We start from the raw sequence: 25,359 nt of genomic DNA, 5'->3' as shown, positions 1-25,359 counted from the left end.
TACAGAGAAAAGAAGTTTATTTTCTGCCATTTTCAAGAGAGGATATAAAAGGCAACATTTATTGACCTCACCAAAGCCTTTGATGCAATTAACAGCAATTTGGCTGGAATAAAACTGCATGCAATTGACCTTACTTCATTAGTTTGAAAATTATTTTACAAATGGAGAGCAAAGTGCTGTAATTTAACAGATGAACTACGATAGCTGATTAAATGAATCTTACTTCAATTCCGACAAACCCGGACTACTTTCTAAAGATAACGCATTAATGAAAGAGGCACTGTACATGTTTGGTATAAGATCAAGGAGAGCTAATGTGGCTTTTAAATTTTAATTTTAGATGAATTTTTTCTTTTGCTTTAACCTCCTGTTTTACATATTAAGGTCTGACATTCACTGTTCATTGTTCATTTAAAATATACAGTGAGGATGATAAAATGCAGCATTAGAATGCTTTCATTTTTACAATGATTTTTCCATTAAATAATACGTCTGAGTGAAACTTTAGCTCAATAAACTTTATTTTTTTAACTCTCAAAATACAAGGTGCTAATGTAGTAGCAAAAAATTTCAACAAAATTTGCTAAGCAACTTCCACTGTTTATATTCTTTCTGATTTTTAATTATTTTTTATTTTATGCACCTTGAGTCTTACATTAATTCAACCAAAATGACTCTCAGCAAGATGTGATGTGGTGCAAAAACATCTGCAGGAATATGTGCATACATTATCAAGAGAAGACTATCTTTTTGTTTTAAAAGCTATAATTTACAAAATGATGAAGTCTCTGGGATTCAGTTACATTTCATGTCTTAGATTTAGCTGGCATGGTCTGACCATTGAAAGAAGTGGCCTCATAAGTTCTAATTTTTAAAGTAACCAGAAAAGACAGAAGTTCCTTACAAAAATCATCAGCCATCAAATCAACTAGTTAAGCATTTAGTTTGTCACTATGTGGTTACAAACCATAAGGATAAGGAGGCAAATCCAAATTTCCTCTTACCATAAGGAAAAATAAAATCACAAGCCACATGAAATATTACGTTTTAAATTCAGACAAAGAAAATGCAAAGTCAATACAAAATCAGTCTCAATTGTATTTCCATTTCAGTAATATAAACAAATAGAAGGTGAACAGAAAGAGAAATGAAATGGAAAAAGATAGAAAACCAAAAGAATAGAAGCAAGTATATTAACATCACAACCCGTAAGTGCTTAGGAATCAACTTCATAAAAATGTGCAGGTTCTCTACACAGAGAACTTTAAAGTGTTATTAAAAAAATAAAGTGTTATTCAGAGAAATGAAAGATATAAATAAATGAAGAAGTATATCACATTCATGGATTAGAAGTTTTTATACCGTAAACGTGTCAATTCTCATCAGTTTCATCTACTATAGATAGAACATAATCTCAACCCTAAGTCCCAACCACGTGTATGCACATGCCTGCACACCGTGTGAAGTTCAACACGTTCATTCTAAAATTTTTATGAGAATGTAAAGAGTGAAGAGTAGTAAATACAGTCTTGAGGATGGTTTCCGAAGCACTTAAACCATTAGTTACGAAGATTTATTTTACAGGTGTAGGAATCTAAACAGTGTAACTTCAGCCTGAGAATAAACACATAAACCAGTGGAACTGAAAGCTCAGAAACAGCCTCGTGTCTCCTAAACTTTAATAAGGGCGTCACGGTCCTGTTGTGGGGGAAATGATGGTGTTGCCACATCATGATGCTGGATTAACTCAGCACCCACGTGGAAATATCAGGAACCATGACTTCTACCTCACATCACACCCTGGGTCCCTCACAGACCTCTGTGTTGAACATACATAATCAATCTCCTGGACAATAATCATAGGAAATAGTTTCATGACCTTGAATAAGGCAAGTGTTTCATTAAACAATAACAGAAAGAAAACACCCCACAAAAAGCAAAGTTTAACAAATCAGACTTCATCAAAATTTTAAAATTCTGTTCTTCAAAAGACACTCATGAGAAACACTGTGTGGGAAGGCAAGGTATCTGTAATCACACGACTAATGACGTGAGCATATAAAGAATTTCTACAAATCATCAGGTGGGGTGAGAGTGTTAGACAGCCCAATGCAACAAAAATGGTCAACAAATGTGCACAGGTACTTGAGGAAGGACGGTATCCAAAATAGACTACAGATATTTGAAAAGGTGCTGGGGCATATTAGCCATGAGAGAAACGGAAATTGAAATGACATTACAGTCCCATTACACACCCACCAGAATGTCAAAGACAACCACAACCACAACCCAACCTGAACCACCGCAAGCACTGACCAGGAGAGGACGTGACAAAATGTGTTCCTGCTGCTGGGAGTGCAAACTGGCAGGAGGACTTAGGAAAAATCCCTGGCAACTTCATACCCAGAGCTTGCAAATCTCCATAGAAATGCATATGTTTGTGCACCGACATATTGTGCAATGACGTTCATGGCATGGTACAGAAGAAACAAGTTTGGAAACAACAGGAACGTCCGCCAACAGGATGTCTGCGACAGAAGGAGGAACAAACAGTGCTGCGTTCATACGCTGACACGCTTCGCAGAAATGTGAGTGGACTCCTGGTACCTGGGAAAGGAGTCTCTCAGTTGTGATTTTGAGCCAAGTAAATTTGACACAAAGAATAGGTATTTCACAATTGCATTTATAGCAAGCTCAAAAGCGAGCAAAAACAAATGGATGGCGAAAGAGGTCAGAGTGCCAACTGCCTTTGGGAGAAGTGACTTTAGTGAAATCCTAGCTAGGAATATGCAGAGGGCGGCTGGAAGGGGTCAGGGAAGCAGGCAGGAAAGCTCTGGAGCTGTTGCGGCAGCGGGGCCAAACCAGGGGCGGCTGGACCAGGGATCTGGGGGTGAGGACAACGCCCAGCTCACAGGGCTTGGCAATAAATGGCAAAACGTACCCCAAACACCTAGCAGTGCCTGTCATGTGACACATCCAAGAAATGCTGGCTGATACGATTCCTGGACTGGGAACGGTGGAGATGACCAGGAACGGAAGCGGGAAGCCGCTCTGCTGGACACGCAAGTGTTCCCAGCACCTGGCTAGGGAAGGAGGTGCAGGAGGAGGGTTCAGGTGGCTGCCCACGAGCATGCCTGGGAAGGTACCTGCACAGGAGTGAATGTGGCACGGCTGATTTCATCCCACTTTATTGATCGCAAGGAGCCAGGACTGGTGTGCAGAGACACAGACTGGCTTACTTATTGCTTTGAATCCCCGGTGCTTCCCACAGCGCTCCACACATGGCTGGGGCTTAATAAATACACTGCGGCAAGTGGAATAATCCCTCTCTCCCCCACGGACTTCACTGGAAAATCCCCCTTGGACACCGAAGGTGCAACAGAATGAGCGAGGAAACGCAACAATGAAACTTTTCTAAAAAAGGGGATTTTCTTTGCAGAGGCCTTGCAACAATAGCATATTACTTGTGTTCTGGGAGCGAGAGATTTGCCTGTCATTTTCATATAAAGCTCGCAGTCCTCCAGCTTAATTTTAACTGCAGGCTTCCTGCCCCTAAATCAGCGTTAGTGTCAGAGTCGTCTGTTCTGTGCGGGAGGCCTATTGTGCGTGTGCGGCACAGAATCATCTTTCCTTTGGCTGGAGTTCAATTTGAACAGGTTAGATGGCTGGTGTGTTTTGTCTTCTACATTAAAGACCCTGTAATCAGACCTGGGCCCGATCAAAAGGCCTGTCCATTTGTCAGAAGAAACACACAGAAAAAAATGTAAAAGGTGCCCCCCACCCCACCCCAATCACTCGGTTCCCTGATCAGATTAGAATAATGGGTTGGCTCCTTGATGCCGGAGATAAATGCAGTGTGCTCATGCTCTCCGATGCCCTTCCGTGTCCCACAGGGTCATTATTCTGGCTCTTGATATACTGGGCACATCCACTTGAAGGCAGGTGTAGCTTTCCTTCTACATCAATCAAAAAATTCGGCGTACATGCAGTCCAACTCTTGTTACAAGGAAATAACTGCACTTTTAACTGAGGAAGGAAAAAAAAGAAACTGTCCTAAAAGCTTTGCTGAATATACTATGCGGCAGATCCCAGCCTGTTGCGTTTAACACTACTCTTCTACCTTTACGTGGAACTAGATCACCCGAGGATCTTGGCTCAGTAAGCTGAGTGGGGGTGGGCGGCTGAGATGCTGCAGGTTTGAAGCATGTGGTGATGCTGGTGCCACTGGCCCAGGGACAGGGCTGCAGGGCACACGTCTGAGCATCTCTCTGGAGACCCACATTCCTGACGTTGTTGGTAGATTTTACATTTAAAGATGAAATTAATGGAGGCAAGAAGGATGCTGTTCAGCCCTCTGGTTCTTGAAATGAAAACAAAAAGCAAAAGTCTCTCTTCCTGTTAACCCCCTAAATCAGCCCACAGACATCCAAATTTTAAAGAACAAATGGAGGCGGATGGCAGCCTTCCTCTCTGACTGATTTCCCCACTTGGGTCGGGGCGGTTCTGTGGGAACAGAGGCCAGAGCTGTGGACAGGGGCGCCCAGAGAGCAGGTGGGATCAGCAGGCTGTGGGCCGGTGCCATCACTCCTAACCCCACATCCAGCTGGCACGGCCTGAAGCGCCCCACACCAGGGCACCCACCAGGGCCCAGGTGAGACACCGCCCAGCACCCTCCATTCTTGAGACACATGGGGCTCAGCCATCGCAAAGAATGTAGACCCAGTGGGTGAGCAAACACAGATGCTGCAGTCACACCTGGGTTCAGATCCTGGAGGTTACCACTTAACATCTGTGTGGACAGGCCCCCCTTCTGATTTCAATCCTGCCATCAGCAGGGCTCTGATGGTCAGCTCTGAGCTAAAGGCCAGACCCCTCAGACCCAAGGAGGTTGCCAATGAGCCCCACTTCTCTGTGAAATAACTAATAATGTTAATAGCTAAGAACTTTAATTCTCCATCCTGAAGTGTGGGGTCAGAGCCTGGAGCAGACATCCCTAGTCCTGGGAGTGAGAATGAGATGGTGGTAGAGGTGAAGGAAGGGAGGTGTGGCTAGGGCGAGCAGGGTCCATCCTTCTTCCAGGCCTCAGCTCCGAAGGGTTAGCAGGGTGCACTGCTCAGGCCTGGACCTTCAAGCCGCAGAGCAGTGACCCCACCCCACGGGGCACCTGCTTCATATTCCCTAGGGGAAGTCACCTCATGTGGTCTGGAGCCTGGGGCCATGGCTGTTTCTGTCATAGGGCTCATCTCCCTGAGTCCCCTGCTGCATCCGCCTGTCCTCCCCAGGGCAGAGGTGGTGTCTCACTCAACCCAGCAACCCCAGAACCACCTTGTATTTACAGTTAAGTATCAAGACCCGCTTGCCAAGGGGACCTGGACGCAGCTCTTGCCAGCTTCCTGACTCAAAGAGCTGTCCATGTAAAAGGTCCATAAATAAGCCCTAAAACTGTTTTTGTTTTTAATTCTGCTTACAGAATAAATGGCCAGAACTCTACTTCTGACCTTTACCAATACACATGTTTTCAGCTCTTGTGCTCTGAGAGGGAGGAAGCTTTGCAGAGGGCCTTTGAAGTGTCAACGCCATATAAGGCATCATTCAGAGGAGCGCGCTGACTCTGAGGGATACAGCTGTAAGTCACACATGCTGAGCACATTATGAGAAGTTTATTATTTTCTAAAAACCGTATCTTCCACATCAATCTTCTGGAGACAGCGCATAAACACAATTCCAATTTTACTATGGCTCTGACAACTCACAGCTTAGCATACCAAGCCCATATTAAGGCAATCGTGCCTGTAAATTGAGTACTTGTGGGCTGCACTGGAGACCAACATCTCTCTACCTGACATCAGAGAGGAACAAACAAAGATACCTCCCCCCCCCCCCCCGCCAGCGTTGTCTTCCTCCTGGTTGGCTTCGGTCTCAGGGCATGTTTCCCAAGTCATGTCCACTGTCTGCTGGACACTGTGCGTTCCCATCCTCCGCCAGCTTAGAAGATGGTATTAATGAGGTGTACTCTCTGTCCTGAGCGGAGGAGGACACTCCTCACACCATTGCCTCACTGTCACTTACTGGACAATGACATTCTCCTACAGCGCTGGAAAAATATGGCAGAGAGCAGGTGGCCTGTATGGTCACTGGCATCCAAAGAACGGGCTCCATTAGTTAACTCATCACCACCCCATTACTCGTATACCCATAGCGCCATCCGGCCACGGGGTGGAATAAACAGGAAGCAGGGTGGAGGACACAAGCATGCCAAGGGCTGGAGGAGAGGCGCAGCAGAGGAGGGGGCAAAGGTTTGCTTCCAGAAGCTGCTCCAGAAGCTTTAACTCATCAAGAACGTTGTCCCTTAACATCTCCAGCTCTGCAATTTTTAGGAATATTGCCAGGAGTCGTTCTTCTGGAGAACTTCCGATTTCGCCAGACAACTCTGCAGAGAAGAGTGAGGACCACAAAACGTGGCGATCTGGCACCCGAGTCTTCGGGAGATCAACCTGCCCTGTGTGTCTCTTTCATCTGCCGCCTCCTGTGAGTCTAAAATGATGTGTGTTTCTTTTTTTTTTTTTTAATTTTTATTTATTTATGATAGTCACACAGAGAGAGAGGCAGAGAGAGAAGCAGGCTCCATGTACCGGGAGCTTGACGTGGGATTCGATCCCGGGTCTCCAGGACCGTGCCCTGGGCCAAAGGCAGGCGCCAAACCACTGCGCCACCCAGGGATCCCTCTTTTTTTTTTTTTAATTTGCTTTGGGTTCGTACCAATGATACCTTCCTTTAAATAATTGACTATTTCACGGCTTACGTTCTACTTTAATCATGCAGGGTGTTCAGTGAGAATGAAAAATTATATTTGAAACCCCAGGCCTGGGAAGTGGAGTCTCAGATTTAATTAAGACTTTCATTTCTTTACAGATTTTGATTGAAACCTGCAATGCTTTTTAAAAACAGTATTTTAGTCCAATTATATGTGTCCATATCGCTTGGCTATTGGCAGGTCTGCCATTCTAAGGAAGGAAATCTTCCCTGTCTCAAGAAGAGCATCCTACACCTTTCAGATCACTTAACATAGGCTTCTTTCTACTTCCGGCACCTCGCAAGGGGAGATGATTTCATTATGCTACCTGAGTTGTGTCGTGGATGCCTCCCGTGTAAATGGCACCTGCCAGGAGAAGGCGGAGGCATCAGCATGTGTGGGTGAGGACGGAGGGATGGGGTGTGCTAGACCCTCCCCTGCCTTCCACCGCGTTCACGGCCAGGTCTCCAAACCCTAAAAAGGCACCACCACCGAAACCGGGCCCAAGCAACAGCGAGCCACCGAGAGGCTTCCCAAAGGGGCTCAGGGTCCCCCCCCCAGCCCATCTGCCCCAGGGGGCTTAGTGAGGATGCCTGGGTCTCCATGAGGGCGCCAGGATGATTGGCGGGGCGGCTCACTGAGCAAGTTGGCTCATCTCCCGATGACAGAAAGATGCCCCCAGGGAAAAAGAATCCACTTAGTCATGAACACACCCCATCCTTGTGTTATCGGGCTCCCTCCTCTCGGGCTCATAGTCCACGAACACCTGTTACCATTGTTCGGAAATACCCATTCTTCGAATGTTGCTCTCAGTTTGGCAACATTTGAATGGGACAAAATAAAAATGGTAATTTATTTCTAGCAATGCTCATGAAGAAGAGATGGGCATATTTATGTGTCTACAGACTAAACAACAAAACACTAATTAAGTAAACTTGGTTTTCCCTTTAATCAGACTTTCAGGTAATTAGCTGTCAGCTAAGATAAATTACAGTTTATTCCATTTTTATATGATGCTTTGGTCAAATAAAGATTATGCTTTAATGGCCAGATTTAGTTGCTAATTTTTCATGCATATGAAAGGATTTGTAAATACTAGCACTGAAATCTTTTAATGTTCTGAAAACTAATTTCTGCCTAAAACAGCACTCTTTAAACACAGTTTTATCCAAGGCTAGGGATTATCTGTCAGATACTTTTCATTTAATACACAACCATTCAGATTTTTAAAACCCCAGATCAAGATTATAGCCTGTGAATGCTTACCCAACCCCAGCCAAGACGGAAAGGTCCACGCCAGCCTCAGAGCATGTCCCCTGGACTCGGGCTTAATCAGGAGAAACGATGCAAATTCACTGGGTTTGGGCAAAGGCAACAATATGACTCGGATCAACACTACCAGGATAGTTTGGGTGGTGGAGACAAACGACTTTCAGTTACTCGAAATCCCAGAGTTGACATTTAAGGGGCCATCCCCAAGAGTCATTTGTTGTTTTGCATTAAAATAAATGACCCATGAGGCACAGTGACGCATTTAGAGCCTTCAGAGTGACTCTCCCGCCAGAGCTGGGCATGAGCTCCGTGCTCTGAGTGGTATGATTAACAGCATGGCAGCTTGGTGTCATGCCTCTTGGGGTCCCTCAGGACATAGGACATCTCCCCTTGGAAGTGTGCATGGGGTACGAGATGCTGGGAAGTTCTGTGTTTTGTTTCCACTCCGTGTATGAAGACCCAAGTGGTCTTCCCTTTATCCTTGGGAATCTGAGCTGCTCTCGCTGGGGGAAGAGGAAGACACACTTTATTTGCATTTAATTTCACCACGAGGAAGCGCAGAGCAGTTGGTAAACACGAAATGCATATGGAATTCTGATTCTCATCTGCGGTGAATTTACCACCGTGTCGGGAAGTGGGGAGGAAGGTTTTTTACCTCTCTGAGAAGAAGAGCTGGTGACAGAGGTCTCTCCCGGTGGAGAGAAGCAGCCCTCCCCACTCCCAAATTAAAGTATTTCTGTTTCAATTAAAAACTATGTCTCTTTCAACTCTTGGAAATTTCTTACGACACTGAGAAGGTATTTTGCTTGAACAGAAATGATGTAAAGTCAGTGTGGACCTGCTCTAAACAATCAGAATGTGTTTCTTCCTGCAGCAGTCAGGAATAGCAGGAAAAGCATGTGCGGGGCACTCAGACCCCCTGACTGAGGACACTCAGATCCCCTGACCTAGGACACTGGGACGCCCTGACTTAGGACACATGGACCCCCTGACTAAGGACACACAGACTTCCTGACCTAGGACACTGGGACCCTCTGACTTAGGATACATGGATCCCCTGACCTAGGACAGTGGGACCCCTTGACTTAGGACATTGACCTGATTTAGGACACATGGACACCCTGACTTAGGACACTGAGACCCCCTGACTTAGGACACACAGACCCCCTGACTTAGGATATGGATCTCCTGACTTAGCACACATGGACCCCCTGACCTAGGACACTGGGACCCCCTGATGCAGGAAACTTGGACCCCCTGACTGAGGACACTTGGATTCCCTGACATAGGACACTTGGACCCCCTGACTCAGGACATGGACCGCCTGACTCAGGACACTCACCCCCCGACTCAGGACACTCACCCCAGACACTTGGATCCCCTGATGTAGGACACTCGGACTCCCTGACTCAGGACACGGACCCCCTGACTCAAGACCCACTGGAAGGGGCTCATCGAGGGGCTCGGCTAGCTCCGTGGACACACACTGTGGAGTCCACAGGGGAAGGAAAGCACAGCTGGGTCTGTGTGGCAGAAGAAGGAACAGCAAAAAGCCCAGCAGTTTGGGAAATGTGGCAACACCGCTCAGGACTAAGAACACACCTGGGAGACCCAGGCCCACCTCTACCAGCACAGCTCAAGTGTCATCATCCAAAACGCAACAGGGTGTCCAACAAGTGGCTGCTCTGGACGATTTCTCCTTTATGTTTCTTTAGGTGCCAAAAATTAAGCACTTGACACATGCTCTATGATTTAATCCCTGCAATAACCCTTTGAAGTTGTTATTCATCTTTTACAAACAAGAAAAAGGAGATTATAGAGGTGCCAAGCAATCCACGCAAGGTTGGGCATCTCCTGTGCCTTGAAGCCGGGGTCCGGCCTGAGTCCTTTACCTTATACCACGCCCGGACAGCTGAGAGCAGGACTCATTTTAAAACCTTCCACTCACAGGAAATTAACTGAAGGCATTTACAAACTCCGTGTACCATTGAGAGAAGGGAGCTAACAGGTGGGAGGAAGAACACTGCACGCAGGCGAGCCAGGGAACGGGCAGTCAGGGGCGCAGGGAGTCACCTTCATGCAAATGCCTGGGGTTTGGGAAGAAGGGAAGATGGGACCAAGCACCAGGCATCGTCCCTCCTCCTGACCTTCCATTGATCTTCTTTTCTCTAGGGATGTCTGATTCTTTTAATAGACATTAGAAGGGGAAGCAGAGCCATTTATTTATGAAACCGCTCCCTGCAGGGGACACATCCACTGACACGAGAGAGACAACCCCACACAGACCCAGGGTGCCTCCAGGGCGGGCTGAGGCTGCACTGTTGCGGTGCCGGGCCATGAAGCAGCCTGTGTGCTTCTGAACGTGCTCTCCGATGAGGCGCATGTGCCTGGAGACAGCTTCTTGGAAGCTGGACCCACTATATATTAGCTATGTGCCTCCTGAGGAACTGGTATTCTCTGCCCGAGCCCTGGTCTTCTCACCAGTACCACCACTCGCTGCCAAGCATGTGGCACTGTAATGACCACGCCAGGTGACACACCAGGTCTTGCATTCAGGCAATCGGAAGCTGTAGTGCCCTCCCACTCTTAAGGGCATACAAACCTATTTCATTTTAGCCATTTACGTTCCCTTTGCTCCGATGCAAATGCACCGTGGTTGTTTTCAGCAAAGTTGAATGACCCGGTCATGTGTCAGATGATAGCAAGGTGAAGTTTGAACAGCTTGCTCCAAGTGAAAACACATCAATGCTGGCCACCTGATGGCCTCTAGCCCATGTTAGTTTCTTTACTAAGTGGATTTCTAGCTATCCTATGATAAGTACGTGCCCTCTCCGACGTCTGTTTTACCCTAAGACCGGACGGTGAACTGTTTGCCATCTCGGCACCAGCATCATCATGGCAGTGGTGCTACCCTCGACTTACAAGAAGCAGATGGTGATTATGCTGTCATGTGGCACCTCAATCTTGGAAGGAAAGACCTGGTTCAATTCCTTTATGGTTCCTTTAATCAAAACATTCACCATGCAGTTCTCAAAGGATTGAAAGATACAGAAGTTGCTAAGTGTTCACATCAATTTCTGGATAAGAAACATTGACTGCCCTGTCAACTCTCAGATATACTGGTTCACCTTCAGGAAGTGAATCTCGAAAGTAATGACTCTGCCTGTGGCTCCCAAAGATCCTCCCGCTTGTGGCTCCCAAAGACAGCACCCAGGGCTGGAGCCCACATCATCCCCACCTGAACCCTAGTGAACGCCACACCAGACACTGAAATGTTCCCCTTAACTCCCGAAGTGACTTCCTTTCTGACTCGACAACTGTTCTCGTGTATTTATATTCTAGAAGAAGGCACCAGGATTAGCTGGTCACTTTGGCAAGATCTGCGATGCCTGGAATTTGGAAATTAATGCGATTAAATGTCATGACGGGGAAAACGTTAAACACACACACCTCAAGACTAAACAAAGGAACAAGAAACTGAGTAGGAAACAGGACAGTTTTGCTACTTTGAAGTGATGCAGCTGCTTCCAGGAAAAAAGGGAAGGTGTCACGTGTGCGCTTTGGCAGGAGCGGAGAAGGTAAGTATACTGTGCCCTGGGGTCAAGGATGTCTTTCCATACTACCTTCCTCTGACTTTTTTCATCAGATCTTTGGAGAGAGAGTTTTCAAAAGGCACCTACAACTGAGGGTTTCATTTCTACAACCTGAATGAACAGAGTCCTCACAGTGATTCAATGCCCTGAGTCTCCTCCTCCATCTGGATCAGCCACCAAACCTGGAGAGGAGGACAGAGCCCGAGAACCTTCCCCAGCAGATGCTGGCATCCTGATGCAGAGCAAAACACATGGAGAAAAGATTCACATCTACCGTGTAACACCTTCACTGTCTAACCCCGTTATTTCAAAAAAGCAATTTAACATATTTTTGGTGTTTTCTAACTACTTAAAAGGGGGCTAGTGGCATTTATTAGAATTTAAAATGGAATTATATTTAAGTGTGATTTATTACTAGTAATAAAGAGCTTAAAAACAGTGTCTCTGCTCACAGCCATGAATTCATTCATTAGAGAATGCCATCTATATGCTTCCATAACGAGAAATGGAAGGAAGTCCAAATATCATAAGGGAAGGAAAGTGCTGTTTGAACAATCGTTAGCACGTACCCTCAGCCCCCAGGAGCAGAAGCCCCCTTTCTGCAGTGGACATGGGCTATACGCCGGATTTCAGGCTCATGCCCACATGTCCTAGCAAGAGAGACCACAAGCAAGACAGCTCACCGCCCGACCTTCACATCCCTTGGTGGCACGGTGGGTGTACTAACAGGAATAGAGATGTCTGTTGTGTTAATGAGGATACTGCGTCTAAAATGCTTGGCGAATGAACTGGCTCCTCCTATGTGATAAATACATGTCAGCAACATCACCCATACCTCTCCATTCAATACCTGGGAAATAAAGGGAAGTATTATTTAAAAGACGGCTTTATACCAAGAGACCACATGACAGCAGTTTGGGTCTTTAGGTGTTCAAAGGACAAGGAAATATACCACCTGAAAACCAGAGGGAGAAATTACTCACCACAGCTGGTGAACAGGCAACTTGAGTGAAGGTCAAGAAAATTAAAGACATTTCTGCAGGACGGCTGATGGCAGCACGTCAGAAGCTGGAAAAGGATCAGGACTGAACAGATCCAGATGGGCCTTTGGAGGCCAAGCTGACTGGCAAGGGTCTGGGGATTCCTGATTCATTTCATCGCTAAGTGGTTCACACATCACAATAGTTCACAGAAGATACGTAACAGCGATTAGAGAGTGCTAATTTCTGTCCCATTAAAGGCATTAGGACTTTGTTGCAGCTCTCTATCTAAAATAAATTAAAATCTACAGTACGTCCTTCTAAACCGCCAAATCCAGCATGTGATCTTCGCATATCAATCTTGATCAACGAAGACGGCTCCAAAGAGGATCTGATGTGGTGCTCAGAACGGTCAGCCGCTGACCACATAGCATAGGGCGAGCGTAACAGGTGCATTCCCAGGAAGTTAAAGCATTACGCCGTCGGCACAAAGAGGCTGGCTGCTTCTGTTTCAACTCATCAAATGTAAGGTTCCTAATCTACCATGATGAAAACAAATAGGAGCTCTTGGGTCAGAGAAACCACATGTCAAATGAGGACTGGAGTTGAGAGGATCTACTCGTATCGCTTCTTGGGCAAATTACTGCTGCGTTCCAACCGACTGTTAATGCAGAACATGTCTGTTGACAGCGGGAACTTGCGGGAAGTGAGGTTTTCCTATCCTGTGGGCCCTATAATTTATAAAGGCCACTTGGTAGCCACCAGTTCTGCTGAGAGGGCTGCGAAGTCCCCTCCCCCCGGGGACAGGCCACCAGCCATCCCCTCTCCCCCACTCCACATCCCTACCAACCAAACTACTGTATTGCAAATAAAGCAGGCTGCACCCCTGCTCTGCTGCCCCATCCTGCCGTCTGTCCCCACACCCTCCTTCCTTTCCCCGGAGATTCTGAATTAGTGGCATTTCCAATGCATAACACGTGCTGCTGAATAACATCTCAAAGAAGAAAAAGCAGCAGAATGTTTTATTAAACCACATTTTTGTACAGCCTATACATGTTCATCCTGCTGGCAGTGACCACCAAGGACCGACCCCACACAGCCCAACAATCAAGCACTTTTATTTACAAGGAAACAAATAATCTGGCTGTTCACACCCAGTCTGGTGCAAGTTTAGAAATGTGGAATTTAAATAGCAACTTCGGACGCTTACTAGCCCCGGGGAGACAGGTTGGCACTGGTCCTCAGCTAGAACAGTGAGGCCGGGCTGGGGAAGAAAGAACGATGGATGAATGCCACGATGGAAGAAGCAGGGCAGCGCCGCTGCTGCAAGAGTCCCCAAATGTTTGCTTTCAGATCATGTTCAGGAGGAAAAACAAGGCAAGTTTGAGAAGGGGGAGAGGCAGCGGTGCTGAATAAGTGTTAAAGGGGACATTGTGTGCGCGGCGTGGCTGTCCCGTGAGGTTCAATGGGCGGTCTGTTCGTCAAAGGGCCTGGACATTGCAGGGCGGTTGATGGCGAGGGAGGACCGTGGTCCTACTTTCTGATGGCAAAGGAAGAAATGACAGGATGAACCTGAGCACCCTTGCCCAAAGGGATATCCGCCAAGACAGGCACAGACATTCGCGCTAGCCCTGCCTGAGCTAACCAGACTCTGACAAGTTCATTGCCTCTTCTTCTTGCTCCTTTTCTTTTCTTCTCTGGGCTCGAATCATTTAGGTCCTACAACTGCCACTTTCACTTCATAGTGTACATTTGGATTTTTAAATTTCTCTGAATCATGGGTGACTCCTAGGTTTCTCTGAGATCATTTCTTTCTTCTCGAGGCTTCACTAAGGTTCATTATCCAATAGATATCTGCCTTCACAACAGGGAGAAGGCCCTCAGACGAATGCACTTCTCACATGCTGGAGAGAACCCTTGCAGATCATATGGTGGGCGGAAGTGTGGTGGCCTGGGGACTGCAGGACTCCCAGAGGGCGGCCTCTCAGGCCCAGTGGGGACCTGAATGTGGAATGACGGTTGTTAAAATAAAACTATGCTTCTAGAGTGCTTCAAAAAATGTAAAGCAACTTCAAATTTATCATCCACCTTTGTCTGTGACATCTTGGCAAGGAATGTCATCTTCTGAAGGAAACAATTTGGATCCAGGATAAAAATAAGCACAAGGCCATATGGAAAATATTTGCCAGAAGGCAGGACGAATATGTGCTTAGTAAGACACAGAGGCCGTGGCAGAGCCATCCAGATGCACCTGCCCTGGCCAGGCTGACACTGTGGGGCGAGGGCAGGACAGGTGGCACCATCTCAGGGGCACCCAACTAGGGTCCCCAGTTCTTCAGAGATCCTTCAGGGCAACAAACACACCCACCATCCAGCTGGCACTTAAAATTCTATAGTCTCTGCTTCCTCTCTGGACATCAGGCTTTGTCTCCACTGAAATGCAAACATCGCCGAAGTGGGTGACACCCCCGACCTTTACGCTTTGCGGGTAGGTTTCATGAGATCCTTTGCTGAGTGTGGGGCTTGGTGAGACCAGCCTGGGCGAGGTGGTGTGTGGCACGTGCCCCTGAGAGCTATCCAGATTCAGAAATGCTGGGCTGCTGCGGAACCAACCAGACCTACTTTACAACTAGTTATGGAGCCTGGTGGCCTGTGTCTGCCATGGGCACAGCACCATGCCCATGGCTAGCTTTTAGGAAATGGTTCTAAATGCTCAAATCCTGGGCCTCTGACTGGCTTCTTTTCTTTTCTTTTCTTTTCTTTTCTTTTCTTTTCTTTTCTTTTCTTTTCTTTTCTTTCTTTTTCTTTCTTTCTTTCTTTCTTTCTTTCTTTCTTTCTTTCTTTCTCTTTCTTTCTTCTTTCTTCTTTCTCTTTTTCTTTCTTGGTTGCAATACTGAAAACTACTCAGTAGCTTGCAATTCAAACTTCCACCTGGGTTTATTTTACCTTTATGTTTACAAAAAGAATAGGACCAGCCAGGGAGAGGACCAAAGAGGTGCTGCGCAGATGCGCGTGAATACAGGGTCCCGGCCTGGGCCATCTGTGCAAACCGGGGTCCTATGGCAGGAGACAGAAGAACCACTGACTTGGCCACAGGGCCTGACACTGCTCACAGCCAATTTTCCCTCCCCTGCCCCTTGCAGAAGTTAAGTTCAGGTTCACCTTTGAAATGAGGAGAACTGATGAATCAAGTAGTAGGAGTGATTCGCCTTTCTATGCCTGGGATATTCCGGAAGGAGATCTGAGGAGCTCTGGCATTTAACCTGACCCCGCCCCCTGGACCCACTCTGCAGTTAATAGCACGGGACACCCCCTGGGACCAAGTTATCGTCCTCCATGCCTTTTAATACCACTTGCTGCCAGTGGCTTCCCTGATGGAGGAAGCCACAGAGCCATCTTCGTAGGGCCCGTCAGTTGGAGTGGGCAGAGCATGGGCCCTCTGCAGGGCAGGCCTGCACCTGCCCGCCTCCCCACCTGCTGCTTTCCAAGCCTCTAGTCCATATATGCCATCCTCCAAGCCTCCCTGAGTCATCGGGCCCACAGGGTCTGGTCTTCCCCACAACTCAGAGGGATCCTGGCATTTAGTTTGAATCCTAAACACTCTGGAGGTAACTCTACACTCCATCTTGAATCGTACTCCAAAGTATAGAGTGGGACGAGATGGTCAATGGCTCTCAAAGATGCTGGTCACCCCCACAGCCCATGTTAGAGGACGGGGCAGGGTTCCCTGCAGCCCAGAGCAGCAGCACCCTTGGCCGCTCCCTCCTCCAGCATAGCTGTGGCACCTGCTAGTTTCCCGCTCACATCACATTTGTCATGGAAGCAACATGGCTAAGAGCCCTCCAGGCAGAATTGAAAAGGCATTTTGTAATTTTAGACACAGCACTTCCCAGAGCACCTGGGTGGCTCAGCAGTTGAGCATCTGCCTTCAGCTCAGGGCATGATCCTGGAGTCCTGGGATCGAGTCCCACATCCGGCTCCCCACAGGGAGCCTGCTTCTCCCTCTGCCTGTGTCTCTGCCTCTGTGTGTGTGTGTGTGTGTGTGTGTAAATAAATAAAATCTAAAAAAAAAAAAAAAAAGACAATTCCCATCATCCAAATGCAGTTCCACTTTGCTTGCCGAATCAAGCAAAAGGGCCAGGTTGCACATCACTTTGAATTCCTTCTAGATCTCTAAACTTGTTCTGCTGGAGAGGTATATAATGCTAGCTCCCTGTTGTATGAGCACACAGGTATGGATGCTCAGTTCATGCCTACCAAACTAAATCAGTTTGGACTAGAAAAACAAAACAAAAACAAAAAACCAAGCATGTTCTGTTTTCTTATATCCCACGGAGCACCTCACTGAAATCCATCAACACTACAAACTACACACAAGTTATTAACATATTGATTGGTACTTTCCCACCAATACCTGTAGAATTCCAATTTAGAACACAAAACATGAAGGGCTTTCAGGAAAAAATGTCCCCTGCATTCAGGGACAGCCCACAATCTCTGAAATGCAGTGTGGCAAACAGCACGCTGATGGTTGCAGCACTAGTACACCGCACTCAGATTACGGTATCTAACTCCATTTTATTAGCCTCCTGGATTGATTTTGTATTCTTGGTCTACTACAGTAATTGTTCATTAACACGTGGAACATTTCCCACCATGGGCACCACTTGGATTGTGAGTGTCATAGTTTACGGCCTGTATCTACACATTGTTTATAGGTTAATAATGTATGTGTGTCCAACAAATCATCATAATGGTCATTTATACAACCCGTAACTGGCAACGTATTGATATTTGTTCGGTGAAATGATAAGTACTCACAATTCAGGTGTGTGGCATTGGAGATTTTTTTTTAAAGAAACACTTTCACTTGTTAGGCTGAATCAGTAGTGTACGAAGTAAAAGCAGCGTGGGTCTCACATCCTGCATTTACTGGCAAAAACCATAACAGAAGCCTTATAATGAACACTGTCCCACCCCCCTGCTTTTTACTAATGCAATTAATGTGGCGATTTCAAATAGCCAGTGCAGGAAATGTCTGCTTATCTCCACCAGCAACTCCTTCAGGTGGTTTCTCTGCCTTCGTTTATGCAACGTAGATTCGTGCACACTTTCTGTGGTTAAGCATTGAAAACAATGAAGTAATCACTTCAATCTCAAGAATAGGATGCTCTGGTGTATGAAACCTAAAAGTAACAGATACAAGTTTAAGGAAACACTTTGAGGCAGAAATAAGCTTGGGCAGGAGGGAAAGACTGTATAATTACATCTGTGCTTCCGCAGAACATGGCTAGCCGTAAGAGCTGTCCCAGTGGACACTCCCTGAGCCCCTGCCATCTTCCCAACCAGACTCTAGCCAGTGTCTGAGCTGGGGCTGCAGGTGTGGACAGAACCCAAAGCCTCTAACTTTTCCATTGCAGGCGTGGATGAGAGTTCTATACTTCAGACAGCAGATACAAGATTTCAGTGTGGGACCCTGGGGCCCAAATTATTACTGGTAACATCTTCCAAAAAGTACACACCTTCCAAAGAGCTGCAGAAGGGGCACCACCATGTCCAATGGACCTTTGCAGGAGCCCCTAAATCTCACCTCCCCAGCATTTTCTGGTCAAGGGGCAGAGAATGATCCACACCTGTCTCCATGAGGCTCCTTCTCTCTCCTGCTCCCCATAATGCACACACCTGTTCCCCAGGTTTTTACCTAATTATTTAACTTAATGAAACTTCATTCCTTCCTCCTCCCACATGCCCTGACTTGCTTTCTTCTGGACGGCTTCCCATGCTCCTGGGCCAGCTGGATAAGCTGCCCCTCACTGCACTCAGGGGCCGGCAGGGCAGTCAGCCTGGTGAGCCAACTGCAGAACAGGTGCAGGTGGGAGGGCGTGGGGCTGGGAGTACTGGGGCAGCTCCATAGGTGCTCCCTGGGGCTCGAGGAGAGCGGAGTCAGTCTCTGGGGAGGGTCCACAGGCATTGAGTTCAGACACATCTTCAACAGTACTGGAGACGGATTCTGATGGATCATGTCCTCCACCCACATAGCCAGTAGCAAATTCTTTTTTTTTTTTTTTCCTCAAGATATCAACTTACTTCCTTAGATCTTCAGTCTTCAAAATAAGGAAAATATCTGCCCTAGTCTGCTTTGCAAAATGGCCTTGGAGTTATTCTATTCCCCCAATGAGCAATTCTATTTTCATTTGACAGCAGTTAAAAAGTACGGGGGCATGTGACCCGATCCATCCCAGGCTCCAGTGAGAACCCAGAAAAAACATCCGAGGAATGTCCGAACAACCCCTGCCTGCCTCTTCCCTATTTTCCACTGCTCCACGTATCCCACAGAATCGTGCAGAAGGCCAGTCTTGGTCTGAGTGTGCCGTGGGGCAGAGTGCACGTTGGCAGGTTGTAAAATCCTATCTGCAAATGTCCTATCCAGGTTTATAATCCCAGAAACAGGAGCAGTCTTTGGAAAAAGGCAAAGCATCCAGTAAAAAGTCTCTGCGACTTTGTGAAATAAATGTGGGCGTCACTGTCCCCTCCCCCATTTCAAAACTAATATGAGTTTCTGTACAGCATCTGCAAAGGTGTGAAAGACACCACGGGAGAAATTAGACAAAAACCATTTATATTACCTCTTAGAGACAAAGACTGGTAAAAACAGATCTCTCTCTCCAGCCTTTTTTCTATGTGCTGTGTGTCATGTGGCTTCAGCTACCTGAACATTGGATGAGGCCATCTTCTCATCTAAGATTTAATTGAAAAAAAAAAAAGATTTTATTTATTTGAGAGAGAGCAAGAAGGAGAGAAAGCACAAGCAAAAGTAGGGGGGTGGGGCAGAGGGAGAAGCAAACTCCTTGTTGAGCAGGGAGCCCAATGTGGGACTCGATCCCAGCGCCCTGGGATCATGACCTGAGCTGAAGGCAGATGCTTCACTGACTGAGCCACCCAGGCACCCCGCTAAGATTTAAAATGAAGCTGCCCAACACCTGAGTGTGGTCTAATATACTTTGTTATTTCCTTAGTTTGCCAGGGTCACTGCTGGCTGAGTGCTCCATATCCCCAGGATCCCTTCAGCCATATGCGCCTGCTGCCCTCAAATGTATGGCACAATGCCACCCCTTTCCTTATGTTCTTTCCACATAGAAATGACGTGATGGTGAAACTTCTGGCACATGTGTGATTATTTCTTAAGCTTAAGATAACTAGAAATGGAATTCTGATCAATGGCATCTCAATGTTCACCTCGTCCATAAGAAATCTATTTGTGCATCACTGGCTCCCTATCGATGTTATTGGGCTTCTTTGAAGATACGGAGTCCCCTCCACAAAGCCCACTGCTAACGTTCTAGAGCATGTGCTGCCACAGGCATACAGAGGCTACGTCTCAGGTGAGGAATATTTCACTCCAGGCTCCAAGAAGGTAGGTTAGCTAATTAGCAACTGCAGAAATGAAATGACAGGGCCCCTGAACATAAAGCTCAGAATGAGAGAACCAAACACAACCATTTAACATTCTTTGGGGGCTTCCAAATGATGGGGGAAAAGACCAAGTGAAATAGCATGGATACAATCTTCGTTGCTGTTGTGAAGTAACACAGATCTGGATTTGCATCTAGGCTTATTTTGACAGTATTCTGAATTATCTGTAAATGACTTTAATAGGCATTTCTCCATTTTTCATTCATCTTTTTAAAATAAATTAAATTCAATTAACCAACATACAGTATATCATTAGTTTCAGATGTAGAGTTCAGTAATTCATCAGTTGCATATAACACCCAGTGCTCATCCCATCACGGGCCCTCCCTTCATGCCCATCACCCAGTTACCTCATCCCCTCACCCTTCTCCTCCAGTGACCCTTAGTGTGTTTCTTAGAGTTTAGAGTTAAGACTCTTAGGCGGGCTATTCACCTTTAACCCAAGTCTGTCTCTCAGTGACTCACCTAAACCCAACGTCCACTTAAACTCAGTATGCCTCACTTTCCTCACGTGTGATGCTGCCATCTGGACTCAGGCGTGTCTGCTCCAGCGTCACAATGATAGGAACAGGTAACAGCTACTATTATGGGCACTGACATCACTATCCTATTATGTCTGCTTCCCACTCTCCCCTCTTGAAACTTCCCATACTGGAGGGTATGGCACGGGGGAACATCCCTGGAAGATGCAGGAGAATTTCTAGGGTTCAGGGAAAGTGATGGCTCAAAAGAGAATCTTTGATAAAGGCTTCCTCTCTTTCAGTTACTCCCTTTTGAAACAAGTAACAAAACACAATTCTATGCAAACTCAGTTGGTCCATATTTAAGATCCTCTCTCAAGATGAAGTGTTGGTAATAGTCCCATGACCAGAATATTTTAAACTAACACAGCACATAATAGATTGGCAAAGCTGAAAATTGCTCCACCTTGCTGAAACTACTATGTATTTCTCCTGTTACATTAGAAAAACAATTTGGGAACGTATTATGGAAACAGTCTACAAAAATTGGATTTCTAACTACAACAGAGGATGCTGAAGTATTTAGTTACATCCTCTTCTGTTTTGCAACAGTTTGTCCACAAGAGTGAGCGTATTTATAAAAAAAAAAAAGGCTTTGTAGAAATCATTACAAAATATGATGTAGATCCGATGATCGACCTTAACAATTACAACAACATAAAGTCAGATGTTGAGTAAATGGCCAAATGGCAGATTGAGTGTTGTTTCTGATCCTAAATTTTTGAGTTTAATGAGGAAGCTTTGTCTCACTGAATCCAATTTTCACAATGATCTAAAACATTCCTCGTATCTGTGGTGCGTGTTATAATCAAGAAAAACCTACCCGTTTCACCAATATTCTCTATAGCAGGCAACATATGTGCTGTAGAGATGAACCAACTTTCTCCCATTGGGGGGCAGCCAGTATCTTAAGAGTTGTCAGAGAGATAAAAATCAATGCTCTACACCATCTAAATGCAGCATGGGACTTCAGCTTTCAGACTATATAAAGCATTAATCTATACTACCAGCTGCTCATGATTTAAGCACTCAAATTTTAGAAGGGAAACTGTCACTACGTTGCTCATACTGACAAGACCAGTCTAGAGGTCTTTAAAGTTGAGAGCATTTTCCAGGAATTGATAGAAAATAAACGTGTTTGTCTCTCACATTAAAGACTGCCTAGAAATCAAACATTGAAGTCCAACACCACTAAACTGAGAAAAAAAACAACTGAGAAATATGTATATTTCTTCACAGAGTCAGACATGTCATCTCTCTCTCCAAACTGGATTACATCGCATAAGATAGATTTCCCTCAAAGACACTAGAAAAATAAAGAAAAGCAAATAGGCTTCAAGCAGAACTATTAAAACAGCCAAAGGGGAACATGTGCAATCATTACGAGGGGGCATGGCGCTCTCCTCTCTAATGAGACAGGGCTTGGCTGCAGCTGCATCCATCATCAGCTTTCTGGAGTCAGGCGTCTCCTCCTGCAGAATCAGGCCAGCTGTTCCAGCGATGCGCCACCAGCCTCCGGCCACTGGCCACCACTGCCAGTGCCCGAGACCAGATAAGCATCTCACTGCCAAGGCCAAAGTGGCCACTGTTTCCCATTATGGAGCTGCCAACACGCTGCCACAGATACTGGGAGAGCACCGTGAGTGGGAAAGGGCCAAACACACAACCCTGAGAATGTGTTTGAGAGAAACCAATTATTCAGAGGACTTGACAGTGGAAGACTTCATTTTGCTTCTCTCTGGAAAAAACAGAATCCCAAAATGTCTGCATGCTCCCTCAGCGTGCATCTGTGAGTAAGACACCTGCACCTCTAGATTTTTCAGATTTGGCTGGTCCTATAGCTTCAAACCCTCCAAGGCTCCTGTCTGAACGTGGACAACATACCCACAGAGCACACAATGTGTGTGCACACATGTAAAGGGTCATCTGTGGGCCGGCACAGGGGAGCGGGTCAGCAATGCAGAATCTCAGGACCCCCACTGAATCAGAGTCTACATTTTGACAAAACCCACCAGGTGATTCGTACACACTTACAAACTTTGAAGAGCACTAGGTTAAGGCCTAACAAAGAACATTATTATTATTTATTTATTATTTATTATTACTTTTCTCTACGATTTTATTTAAATTCAAATGAGTTACCATGTAGTGTAGTATTACTGTTAGGAGTAGAATCCAGTGATTCATCACTTACATATAACACCCAGGGCTCATCACAACAAGTGCCCTTAATGCCCATCGGCCTTTTAAGAACACGTTTGATCCCTTCATCACTTACTTTTCATGATCCTTGAAAACAGACCCCATCATACAAATGTGGAAATATGAAAGGTAGAATATGTTTAGCCCATTCCCAAATAAACATATGTGCAAGCACGGGTATTTAATATGTACACCACCACAACAAAAAAATCCTGGATTTTGCTGGGCACATGTATAATAACCCTATTTGGGAAATATCAGAGAGTATGCTTTTATGGACCTTCAGAAAAAGTAGCTCTATTCTTCAGTGGGCTATTAATTTCGCCGTAGAGCTCTATATTTAACCGTGCCTGCTGAGTTAACAATCATACCGCGTGTGATACTCTGTCCATCTTGAGAAATGAGAGGAACAAAACATTCTGGATGTGCTATGATTGGTAGAGCTCATGAGAGTGGCATATTGATGGCCATTCCCCACTGGGGATATCTCCAAAGCTGGATCCTTCCCATCCAATGGCAACTCCCTCCGGTTTTGTTTCTTGTAGAATTGGCTTCCCTACAGATTATTGTGACCATCCTGGATGAACAGAGAATTGAAGGGCCGGAGAGGTTCATTTACAAAGGTGAGTTCTTTCTTTCTTTCTACACACACACACACACACACATGCATGCACACATCTTTCTTCTCCTGGTCTACCAGTTATCCATCTGCCTATTATTAGTAGAGCTCAAGTGGGATCCTTCAGGGCTTGGCAGAGACCTTTTGTAGCTTGCCAGCAGGTAGGTCCTGGAAAAAAATAAATCTTGTATTCTTCTCACAAAATTCACACAGCCCCTATGTGTCGAGCACTTCCAATTGAGGTAATGATATATGAATGAATCGCCAAAATCATACCTCTGCCTGCCAGCTCCTAATACCATTCAGTCTTTATACAGGCTTCACAGAAAGCCATTTATCTTTGGGGCCTAAGATTCCTGAAAGGGAAGGGAATAATGCAGCTACAATGCAGGCACTCAGAGTATAAGATTGTTATGTGAGCTGGAGGAGATGGGCCACCATTAGCATTAAGGCAATCTGCTCAACTTCTTGGGGATCGCCAAGAATCCTTAGTTAAAAACTACTCACTGCCAAAGACATTGCCAAGAATGTTTTCATGGTCTTTAAAGAAGGCTACGACAGTGAACGCAGAAGGCACCAAGTGGACCGAAGCTAATAATTACTGAGGCTACAACAGGGAGGGACTCATAGAGCTCTCCCAGCCCTGCCTCACGCTTCAGGTCATGATTCTCATTTTCAAGGAGGAGATTGATGGCCTAAATGGTAGATTGATTTGTCCAAGGTCACACAGCACATTAAGGCAGAACAACAGCTAACAGGTGAACGGTGTGGGGTAGCTTTTTACCTAAGCCATCTGCTAGCTCACCTCCCCGTGGATGGAAAGCATATACACGTATACATGTGTACATATCTACATTATATTGATATTTCCCTATATACATGTCTCCTAAAATTTCAGAGAATTCAGAGCTTTCTGCTTTCTCACAGCACTATGAATTTGTACACATTTCACCATTGCTAAAAATTCCTTCCTTATTTTTGCTAATTTCTGATATGTGGAATTGACTCAGCTCATTCATCAAGATTCAGATATCGGTTCTTTGTCAAAATTTCCCCGATGCTCCCCACCCCACGGGGAAGTCATGCTCTTTTGTCTGTGCTCCTGAAGGACCTTGTTCTGACTTGTAACATGAATCCCTCTCTGATGGCGTGATGTGTTTGCCTACCCCTTGCCATTCCCTATCACTCTAGGCTGTGAGGGCCTGGCAGTTGTTAATTCATCTTTTTCTTGCCCCCACCTGATATCACTGTCTAGAACCGTACCACACGGTACCACAGCCATGAGTTATACAGGACTATTTCAATTAAGGAGAGCTACATAAAATTAAAAATTCTATTTCTCAGTCACATTAGCCACATTGAAGAACCCACAGCAACATGCACCTGTAGCTACTGCACTGAGCACCGCAGGTACAGAATAATTTTACCATCGCACTAAGTTCCATTGGACCATGCTGATCTAGAAAATACTATAATTGATGCACAGTGCAGATGTGCTGAAATCAGGAATAAAACAAATGTCTATACCAAAGCTTTAATGGGGAACATTTTCGCAAACTCAGATACAAAGCATCCCTGTCCTACCATCTAGACTTCTCTAAGACATACCTAAAATTAAAACCAGTGGTTTAGACTTCTTGTTCAAAATTATTATAGGGAAAAAATTATAACAAGTGTCAGAGAGAAGCAAGAGCTTATGTGCAGGGTTGTACACATGGAAAAATACTTTTTTCAGTGTTTCTAACCCTGTGCAATGCTGGCTGTGCTACCACACAGAGTTAGATAAACTTCTTGATTAGAATTAGGAAGAAATAATCTTTTTTAATCGATTTTATTTATTTACTCAGAGAGAGAGAGAGAGAGGCAGAGGGAGAAGCAGGCTCCACGCAGGGAGCCCAACGTGGGA

The 25,359-nt window shown here is 45.7% G+C and overlaps 1 protein-coding gene and 1 long non-coding RNA gene across 10 annotated transcripts in view; both read right to left on the bottom strand.

Annotated features, from left to right (window-relative positions):
- The window catches only part of DPP6 (dipeptidyl peptidase like 6), an 825,076-nt gene that overhangs the window by 422,100 nt on the left and 377,617 nt on the right, over positions 1–25,359 (bottom strand). The gene's annotated exons all lie outside the window — the stretch shown is intronic.
- Positions 1–25,359, bottom strand: part of LOC102154307 — a 105,129-nt gene that overhangs the window by 61,978 nt on the left and 17,792 nt on the right. For 2 of the 6 annotated variants that reach the window (XR_005371356.1, XR_005371359.1), the window contains exons 2-3: positions 19,265–19,376; positions 17,460–17,824 (exon numbers count right to left, since the gene is read on the bottom strand). This is a non-coding gene — a long non-coding RNA (uncharacterized LOC102154307). Of the gene's footprint in view, positions 1–17,459; positions 17,825–19,264; positions 19,377–20,576; positions 20,655–23,205; positions 23,409–25,359 lie in introns of those variants that run through there. The other 4 variants (XR_005371361.1, XR_005371357.1, XR_005371360.1 and 1 more) reach the window with 4 other exon arrangements.

The sequence above is a fragment of the Canis lupus genome, chromosome 16 (genome assembly GCF_011100685.1).
Source record: "Canis lupus familiaris isolate Mischka breed German Shepherd chromosome 16, alternate assembly UU_Cfam_GSD_1.0, whole genome shotgun sequence".
Classification (NCBI taxonomy): domain Eukaryota; kingdom Metazoa; phylum Chordata; class Mammalia; order Carnivora; family Canidae; genus Canis; species Canis lupus.
Note: the sequence above shows the minus strand (reverse complement) of the source record. Positions and strands in the feature narration are given on the sequence as shown.